The sequence below is a fragment of the Bactrocera latifrons genome, unplaced genomic scaffold (genome assembly GCF_001853355.1).
Source record: "Bactrocera latifrons isolate USDA-ARS-PBARC rearing strain unplaced genomic scaffold, ASM185335v1 scaffold_85, whole genome shotgun sequence".
NCBI lineage: Eukaryota > Metazoa > Arthropoda > Insecta > Diptera > Tephritidae > Bactrocera > Bactrocera latifrons.
The window spans coordinates 1,007,905-1,018,800 of NW_017537545.1; the positions used below are offsets into that span (position 1 = coordinate 1,007,905).

At 36.7% G+C, this 10,896-nt stretch overlaps 1 long non-coding RNA gene across 1 annotated transcript; it reads left to right on the forward strand.

Moving 5' to 3' along the window:
* Positions 1-1,051: 1,051 nt before the first annotated feature.
* Positions 1,052-1,924, forward strand: LOC108977182. The gene is made up of 2 exons (XR_001994016.1): positions 1,052-1,443; positions 1,575-1,924. It is a non-coding gene; the product is annotated as an uncharacterized LOC108977182 (long non-coding RNA).
* Positions 1,925-10,896: the final 8,972 nt, after the last annotated feature.

A 10,896-nucleotide genomic window follows, 5' to 3' on the forward strand; every position in this document is an offset into this window, starting at 1 on the left:
TTTTTACTTAATGGCGTAATTTTACACTTACCCACAATCGAAGTTTTCTTGGCGATATTTCGGAGGTTACACAGATAAAATGTTTACTGCTGGATTTCATCAAAAGCATGGGGTGGTTCAGAGAAGAAACAATGGAGTGAGGCCATTTTATTCCCGGTCGCTTGCGTCGTCACACAGCCACCTCTTAAACACTGTTTAAAAGTGAGTCCAATAAATGGAATTGCGTGCAATTTCAATAAATATCTCTTTATTTTACATTATAGCAGAAAACTACCCAGAAAGTTATATAGAAAGCAGAACACCATATTTCTTGATTTTTTGATGTAATGATGATAAAAGTTGCGGAAATCATGATTTCACAATATTTAATCCGGAGCAGAGTTCAATTCGGGAAAATTGAGAAATTTGAAATCAATCAATATAAAAAAAAAATAGTTATTGCGCATGCCGTTAATGAAAAAATTTTATAACTGATTGCATTTTATGAATACTTCCAACTTTTTTTTTTTACCTTTCCTCCGCCTTTTCCGATGCTGTGGAAATAATTATCTCGCTATCTTCACATTATAATTATTAGCGCGTGGCTTTCACAGTGTGAACAACGAAGATAATTGTAGAAAATCATCGTAAGAGTAATTTTTCGAAAGTTAAAGTCTACTTCTGAAATTTACATCTACATCTAAAACCATGAGCTTAATATGGCAGAAATTGCAATAACTTTTCAATATATTGCTATATGCGACAGCTTCAGAAAATTGGAATTTGAGTATTCATTTTTTGAAGTTAGTACTTAACCCAGTTATACAGTCCACATGACTGGGTTTACATACAAGGAACTACGGTGCTCATTATTGGGAAATTCTCCATTAGGATAGGTCATTGCCATTAAAATACTAGTTTTAGAGACAGATGTTTTCGTGAGTGAACGCAGTCTAATGAACTATGGATACCTGTACAAATTGCTAAACCGAATGAAAATTCAATTTTGTGGTAGACTTTTATAGTGAGAAACTCAAGCAGAGTTCTTGCATTGCTTTCTAAGATCACACTGCAGCTTTTCTTGGTTTATTAGAGTGTTTTGTTTAACCTTTAATTTTGAACCCGCATTATTCATACTTTATGTATGACTATATCTAATTAAATGATCTAAAATACCGGTATAACAAGTGTATATCTTAATTAAAACACAAAAGAAGGGAATGCCCTGCTATCTCGGGTAAAAATCATGCAAGTTCACACCGTACTGAATTATAATATATAATACTCGTACACAAGCTGATTAAGACATTTATGCCATATTTATGTTAAAAGTATAACTAATTACTTCATAATTTATGTGGAAATGTTATGTTTTTGTGTTTCCATCCAAACTCTGTGTAAGTGGAAGTTGGTGCTTTTGAGCCTGCGCAGTTGCCATCCTCACACAAACTCAAACAACAAACAGTTTAGTACAAGCAATAAAACAATTTTGTTGTAAAAAATCAGCAGTAAATATATAATTCACATGTTTTAGCTGCAACATATTTAGCTTTGTTGTTGTTTTAAACCATTAAAATGCCCTCATCTGTTCGCAGGCGAAACAGTTGGCAACCGAATGCATTTTTGAAGGGAAGAGGGAAGGTAGAGAAAGATGAAAACATAATAAAACAAGTAATATCAACTAGAGTTCATGAGCGAAAATGTGATTGCAAGTAGTTACGGTGTGAAGATGTGCGAAGAATGAAAGGAAATGCGGCCACAAACAAATTTATGAGATTTCAACAGCGACGAATTGATGCAATCAACAAAACAGCGAAATGGCCAAAATAAAAACGAAATTTGGAGCATTTAAAACAGTTGTGAGGTTATAAGATTCAGCGGGTATATTGTCGTTTGTAAGAGTTACTCGAAATTTAGTTAAATGGAATAAAATATGAAAAAATAATATTTAAATTTTTTGAAAAATTGCTTTACACTTTAGCCATTTTACAAGAGGCATATTATATATAATATTATGGAGGTGTTGATTTTTAGTTGAACTACCGGATGGCTAATAAATTTAATGTGAATTTGTTTTTTTAAGCTGTGGCATAATAATAATATCTTTGGTAACTCTATTGCTGGTTGTGGGTACTATTTTAATCAGACAACTCTTCAATCAGCGCAGTCAACACTATACGTTTGAAATGTAAGAGCTAAAGTGTGAGATTTCCTCCTCTTTTAGAGAAAAAAAAAACACAAAAATTTCAAATTTAATGTTGAATGTTATGTATTATTCCAAAGAATATTCTTTGACATAAATTTTTTTAAGATTATCACTTTCAAATGTTGGTCGCGGCCACGTCTCAGATGATCCATCATTTGAGTTAAAATTTTGATGACTCGTAGGGGCATTTCGACTGGTAACTGGCGAACGACACGCGTGATATTTTGCTCCTCCAAAGCCTGAATCTAAGCGGGATTGTCAGCATAGACCTTAGACTTTACATATTATCATAGGGAACAGTCTAACGATGTGATATCACACATTCTTATTGGCTAATCGACCGCTCTAAAACGTGAAATTGTCTGCTCACCGAAATGTTTTTTCAGTGTAAAATTATATCTGACATTAAGTATAGTGAAATTTAATTCTGATTTCAATGGATAAATTTGAAAAAGCTTAGATGTGCCTCAAGTCGACTTAAGAGGTCATTCGCTAAGGTTATAATGGGGGTTTTCAAAACGACGCTACAAAAGTAAACCGATAAAAAACAGACGACGTCATATTTTTTTCGCATTTTTGACATTTATCTTCAGTAAGGTTTGCCATATTATCATGATATACGATACAACAACGAGTCGAAATGAATAAAATCTACTACCGAAATTCGGAGTCAGAGGTCTCAACTTTAAAAACGCAAACGATTCATTGAAAACCAAGTTTGGTGAACATGTTATCTCGCGAAATGGCCCAGTCAAATAGTCGCCTCGGTTGTGGAATTTGATGCCCTTAGTCTATTTACTGTTGGACTACGTCAAGTCTATGGTCTATGCTCAACGATGACTTCTGTAATCGTGCCCGTGGTGGCCATGCCAAAGACAGTTGTAGTCCGACTTTGAACATTTTTAGATTTGAGATGGCATACATGCACCTCAAAGGCACTATTTATGCAAATTTTAATCTCGATATATTTATTACTGATATATTTGTATAGTGGAAAGTGAAAACATTAGATGGAATCTAAAATTCGGGAAGTAATAAAGCTCTCGTATCAATTATTGTCACTGCCGCATTTATTTAACGATTTATCGCATTTTTAGAATTTTTTGACAAAATTGTTGTACGAAGAGGTGATGGGTTTATTATCCGAATTCAGACTGTCGGAGAAGATAACAAAACAATTAGCTCTAAGCAAGTTAGGTTGAGATGGTGTTAGTAGTTTAGAAGGTATGTATGTACATTAAATCTATTAGAGGACGGGCCACGCCCACATTTACAAAACATAATAGCTAATAATAAAAGCTTTGTATCGTACTCTGAATCACAGTTAAGATTAGTTAGAGTATACAAATTAATGAAATATCTAACATTAGGTTTTGCCGTTCGAACATTTGAACGATTGTGACGGATTTTAGTGGTAGAATTGAGTTTGTGGGATTTGGTCACCGATACTACGTTACGAAACTTTTAACTTTTTTCCTAGTTATTCCTTACATAGTTTGTGAAACACATGACGGTTGGTTTGACAGCTATTTCTCTAGGAAATTCAAAGGAAATTCAATATTACTGAAAACACCCTATGTAAGAAAAGGGAATTACTGGATTTACTATCGAAATCTGGCAAGCTAGGCATTAAAAAAACTCTTATAACATCTTCCTTTTTTTATTCAAATTTAAACCGCCATCTGCTCACTGTACTTATATGGGATATAATGATTGGCAAATTTTTCCAATAGCGGGTTCGAAAATATTACGATGCTTTAGGTACCCATATGCAGTCATCATTTAAGGCATTACATAATGAGCACGGTATGGTAGAAAACCAAAGCAAATGATTACAATAAAAATAAAAAATAAACAACATAAGATATAGGTCAACACACTGGGTATGTAAAAGATGAATGATTCGATTTTTCCAAATCAATTTTCAACGAAAAAGCGGAGAAAAAAGTAAAATAAATGGAATTGAGCAAAAGGAAAAAACAAACGACAAAACAAAAGAGACCAAGAAAGAAAGACAAAAAATAAAACGGTGTAAAAGAGGCCAACTCGAGCGGGCTATAATTAGCAATGCCAATCGTTTGACGTCATGAAGGTACAAAAAATGTAAATTGGGCATAAAATCATGACTCACGATTAATGGCGGCAATACTGTTTTGCAATCGGTGTTGTGACTGATAGCCCGACTCAATGGAAGTACGTTTCGAATGAAGTGCGAAGTTGAGCAGAAAAACATGTGAAATAGTCGAATTCATGAATGAAATCGGATTAAATGCTTTTCAAAATTTGTTAACTAACAAACACACCGAAACACTTTGATTTAAAATCATCAGATGACAGCTCTTGAAATTAGTTAATCATCAGTTGTTGTTTAATATTATGTTGCGCATATACGAGGGTGGCGTCAGAAGTACCGAAAAAAATCGAAAAATATTTTTGGAGCAAGAAACCCCTGAGAAGAAGAATGTATTTATTGAAAGCTTTTGGATAACAGTGCAATAACATTTTTGAGTGAGACTTATTCTTCAACGCAATGTTCAGCTAGCAGAATGTTATATTGGTGATGCCGATTCCATAATATAAAGCTTCAAGGCCTTCTTGATCTCCTCGTTTGAGTAAAATCCTTTTCTTTGTCCGGAAAGTATAGGACTGAGTCGATTTAAAAAAATTTATTGCACCAATCGTTACAAGTCTTTAAAAGCTTTCAAAATAGGCTCCTTCAGCGTAGAGACAGTGCTGCCAGCGGGATTTCCAAGCATTGAAGGCGTCACGGAAGGTATAGCCTTGAGAGCCGAGGTGCATGCGAGGAGTCACCGGCGTGTGCCACTCGGAAGACTGCATCTTTGTCTCGGGATCATCGTCACCTGTGATTACATTATTCAAATACTTGGGATCACTTTCACAAATGTTTAAATTTTCTTGGCACAATTCCACTCACCGAAATTTGTAGTTGTTAGTGAGCACTTTTGGGACCATCTTCCAGCACACCTTGCGCTTGTTCAAGTGATCCGTTACAATGTCAAGAGCCACAGATTTTGATAAATTTAACATATGGGCAAATTAAATGAATACTTAGTGGACGGTCTGAGTTCAAAACTTTGAGCACACGTCACATTATCGGTGTTTGTCGAAGTCGAATGCTGCATTTTCGGCATCCACCACTTACAGAAACACGTCGCGCGAAAATGTTTGTCCTGACTATCCAGGTGCTAGAAGACAACTGAGCAGCCGCTCGTTCATTAAGTAGGAACGCCCTCCAGCGAATAACCGTCGCGACTGAAGAAAATCAGACCTATTACTTTCTGGACAAACCCTGTAGCATCAAGCTAATTGATCATCAAATTCGGTTGGGTGCCTGGTTATAGTGGAAACACTGGCAGCCGCGAAGCCGATAAGCCAGTTAGAGAGGGCACTTTTACCTCGTTTCGATGTGAGCGAGTTGGATCAACCTTGTCGTTTTGCTTTCTAGTGCTTGATCAATGGACTTCGCGTGCCCTTAGCAGGCGCTGGCTGACTACCAGCAGCTGTATAAATTCGAAATTACTTTAGCCTAGGCCTGCTTAACTACTTGCTCTTAGTAAAGTTGGACTTTAGCAAAGTTTATCTTGACGGTATCGTAGGTGGATACTGTTTAATTCGTACGGTAACGCTAAAAATTTTTTCGGATGTTAGTTGTCAAAGTTGTATAAAGGAGGTAGAAACATCCGGACATTTTTTCTTCCATTCTCCAGCCTTTGCAAGACTGAGGTTGAGATATCTCGAAAGTCTTAGCTTTAGTGAATCACTTGACATAGCCGAACTCTTATTATCATCTCGGCAGTATTACCTATTTTTGTTGAAGGCATAGCCGAAGCTCTTATTAGCCGTCTCAACAAAGTTTTGAGAGGCTCAAAGTGCTTTGCCGATTTGTAAAGAACGTTTAAGCTATTACTGTGAGAGTTTTAGAGGCCACAACGGTCCCGCGTTCAAAGCTGTCCAAGTGAGAACACTGTCAGGATTGATCCCTTACTCTTTTATAAATGACTAGTTCATAGCGTAATTTCTTTAGTTGAATGAGTAAAGGTGTTCAAGAAAGTAATGACAGCCAAGATTTGTTTCTTTATGATACGATCTCTCGATTACGCTTATCTAAATAATCTCTATTGGAATTATCACATTAAAAGGAAAGTTGAAAATTTAGTCAGCTCGAGTACTTTCTGTTCTGCCCTTGTATGAGTATATGATATAATATTTGTTTGCAGTCGGTGGGAAAATTTAAGAATTACCCCAATGACGGCTTTGATTTAAGTACGCCAGGCATAGATATTTTTCGGAATAACCGAAGCATTCAATATTGACGCTAAATTGTGGAATTAATGAAACATACACCAGGTGTATAATGTCGGTATGGTTATGAAACTGGTAAAGGCTCAATACTCAAACTAAAATCATTTGCTTTTACTAACATTTTCGCTGGTTTGTATGTCTGCGCGTGCCACAATTATTAATTTAAACTCCAACAATAACAAAAGCTCATTTTGTCAGCATTTATTGAATATTCCGCGTTCAGCTCATTCGCATGTTTGTTCGCTTCGTGTTCCGTTTTTGTTTTGTTTGTTTGCTCAATTCATTTGTGGTGTTCGTTGTGTTGAGTATGGTCAAGGCGACCTTCAGCGTTTGGACGCTTCAACGACTCTTTCGGTTTTTGCACAACAAATTTTGTCAATTTGAAGTTAATCATCTCATGAGTGCAATAACAACAATAAAGTATACTTATTTGTTATTTATTTCCAACACTTCATTATGCGCTGCGGTTTGACTCCAATTTTCTGAACAATCGCACAGGTTAAATGTTAGTAGCAAACGCACAAAATAGCTTATTATCTGTTTGATTTCTCTTGAAGCGTTTGAGCCGAGTTGACCATCGGGTTTTCTCCTCGCCGGCATTTCGAATTCAGTTTCATTGAACTTTTCTTGAAATTTGAAGAATGATTGATGCAAAATGATTCATAGAATTATATCAACAGATTTGTATGCGTTTAGGAAAATCATATGAAGAGGTAGAATGCGTATCGTACATTTCCGGAAAACGGCGTCAATACTGCAATAGATCATTGAAACGTTTAGAGCTCGCCACAAATTTATTGAGGCGTTTAATATAATTTCCAGTTAATTCGTCGGCTTCGTAAAAATATGGTAACCGAGATTGGTAAACTTTAGTCTGCCGAAAGCGGGATAGTGGAGGAGAAAGTGTCCGGATGTTTCTACTTCATCTTCTTCATTGCAATTTTGACAAGTTGCATTCTCCAAAATTCTTAGTCTCATCGCATGAGTGCCAATGGGACCGTGTCTATTTCGGACACCAATCACTGTGGTGATGTGTGCCTTGCTAAGAGTCCGCAGTTCTTTAGACTTTATATGTTCAACTTTGGATCTGCAGTATTTCGCATTCACAAGTGCCGGTTGTTGACCAAGGCTTACCGATCTCGCGTAAAGCCCATAGATTCAAGACTCGAATGAACATAGATAGGAAAACTCTTGCGCATTCCCATTCTGATGAAATTTGGGTATGGGTTCTTTCCTTGCAAGCTTTTGGATTTAGAATTTCCGACGATTCTGTTTTGGTCAGACCTATACGACTTTAATATGGAAGTAGCTTGAAGTTACTGTTAGTGAGTTTATGTACTTCTAGAATAGCTTTATGCTCACTGTAAGTGATATCAGATTTAAGCTTTTTCGCTATGGCGTGTTTTTTTCCGGAAACCTTAGTTATTGCCAGGGAATTTGGACGCACCATAACTCTACAAAGGTTCCTCTATTGGTTCTTTCCTATATCATCCGTCTTCCCTGGTAATGACCGTCCGCCCAAATCTTCGTCTATTTTTCATGAGGTTAATTCCAACTTAGTTCCTCCCACCTCAATTTTTGTGGTATTTTTTGTCTCTGTTCTATAAGAGTCCCCACTTAGAGCCTTTACGCACATCCCAGAAAGGTTGTCACTTTCATGGCAAGATTGTCTTCATAACGATGTGCGGGCCCTTATAAGGCTGTGCGTCTAGAATCAACTAGTGGTAGGTGGGAAGCGTCTAAACTTGCATCGACCATACCAACTTAATGATGACGGGAGTAGAACGTACCCTGCAATATCACGGTTTTAACGTAACGGATTGCAGTCTCTACAGATGACAGAATTCTATGTCTAGGTTTTAACCAAACTCAAAAAGTCATCCCAAGAAATATTCGTGTCGGTCAGAGTTTCGATTCAAGATAGCAAGCAATTTGACATTACCCAGAATGCTCTGCGCTGAGGCGAACTTTCGTTACATGATTCTGAATATTTACTTCGGTTGATGTTTTAGCATTCGGCCAAAAAATATTACGAAGATTTTGCAGTAAAACGTCTTCGATCATTTTCTAAATAAGAATTTATTTGAGAACTAATATTGCTATTTCAATATCATCCATTTTTTCAAATTCATTCCGGCTCCCTCAAGCCCATCGGTGCAATAAACTAGGCCAATTGAAAAGTTCATGTTATTTCTAATTACTATATTTGAATCTAAATTAGATCTAACCTGGTTCTGAGATGAAGCATTTGTAATAATACCAGTTATGCTTTGGACTTATGGTTCATAAATATTTGAAATTTCGAAATAGGTGAGACACTTATATATGTATTTTAAGAAATATTTCAAATTATTCAGAATTCATTAAAATGCAACATTTCCATTTCAAGGCTCATTCCAATCACCTTAATTTAGGGATAAAGTAACATTTTGTGAAATTTTTTCAAAAGCAACTTGCAGAACCTAGCTCTGAGTTGTTGAGATATGCTGTTTACTGGAAATCGTAAGGGAAATATTCAATATTGTATGTTTTGAAAATATGCAATGCATTTCTTCTAATAAACAACATATGCATGTATTTGGCTTAATATCAGAAAAATCATTTGCATGCATGTCACATCCCAAATCCAGCAGTATAGATGACCTTCACTCCAATAAAATGGATATATAAACAGACAATAAGTAGAAACACAACTGGTAAATAACGCCACGCCAAGTGGGCTACCTGTGATACACGCGTCAAGCGTTAAAATGCAAAGCACACTGCAAGCTCGGGTGCACAACCGAAAATAATTCAATTTTCGTTTAATCAAAGTGAAATGAGTCATTGGTAAAAACATAGTGATACGAACTTACATATATGTACATATGTTTACTTAGTTTACCGTTTACGATCGCATCCGTTTGAATTTACAGCTTACAATTCGTGTTAGTAACAATGGTCGTAGCTGTCGAATCGATTTTTCTGGTTGATTTTTATAGCTGTTGAAACTAGGAACTACGTGAGGTATATGTTTGTCAAGATAGTGACACTTCTATATATAATAGCCTAGTTCAGAAGTCCTTCCCGATCTTAACGTAGCTTTTCATATTACTCAACGTCAATTTACACAGCCATTTTAGTTTTGCGGGGATATCAAATTCAGACATAGCGGTACAAAGGCAGCTCCTTTTCGTGCTGTCAGAATCAGCTTTGAATCCGACGGAGAGGTGGTGTGTGTCGATTATCTTTTCACGGGACTTTTCCAAAATTTTGCGCATGGTGAATATTTGGTCAGTTGTTGATTTTTCAGGCCTAAAGCCACATTGATAAGGTCTAATAAGTTTGTTGACAGTGGGCTTTAATCTTTCACACAATACGCTCGATATAACCTTATGTGAGATGTTGAAGAGGCTTATCTCACGGTAGTTGAAGCAGATTGTGGGATCCCCATTTTTGTGGATTGGGCACAGCACACTTGAATTCCAATCATCGGGTATGCTTTCGTTTGACCATATTCTACAAAGAAGCTGATGCATGCCCCTTATAAGTTCTGCGCCGCCATTTTTGAATGGCTCGGCCGGAAATCCATCGGCCCTCGCCGGACGGGTAATTGCTATTCGAACTTCTTCATCGACGGACAAAGGTTCGCTATAGTGTTATGCCTTTTTTGCCATTCAGTAGGCTTTAGAAGTGTTCCCTTCATAATTGTAGTATGCTCTGGGCATCTCTCTGGGATTCTTCAAGGGTAAGCTCCGGTCTTGAAACCTTCTGTTAGTCGTCACATCTTTGTCAAGCTATTTGGACTCATGCAGTTTGGCTTCGATCTTTATTGTCCGCAAATGTTCAATTCTCGGCATCTTTCCCATTAAACAAAAACTACTATAAATAGATAGATCTTGAATCCATTACATATGTATTTCATTAATAATACCCAAAGTACTGTTATTAGAGTGGAGAAGGACCTGGCTTCAATTGGAATATCTAATTGGCGCCACGTAGCGAAAAGAAGAAACGATTGGCGCGCTGTTGTTAACTCGGCTATAATCGCGTAAGCGGTGTCTACGCCAATCAAGAAGAAGACTGTTATTAGAGACTGAGGCGCTTTTCCCTGCCAATCAGCTTCAAGAAGTAACTCGACATTAACTTAGTTCAAGATTAGTTTCATCGCAAACAATCCTTTTATATACATTAGGGAGGATAAAACTAAATATTTTTGTGTATGCTAAGAAAGTCTCTCCAGGTATGAACTCTTAATTGTAACGGGAAGGTCCTCCATCTTCCTTTTTTTTATCAGTTTCTTATTATCAGATCAGATCAAAAAAATCTCGCTTCGAATTTCGGTCAAAAAGGAGTCAATATATTGGTACAATGTAGCGAGTTATCACTGTGGCGCGTCACGCAAGCGC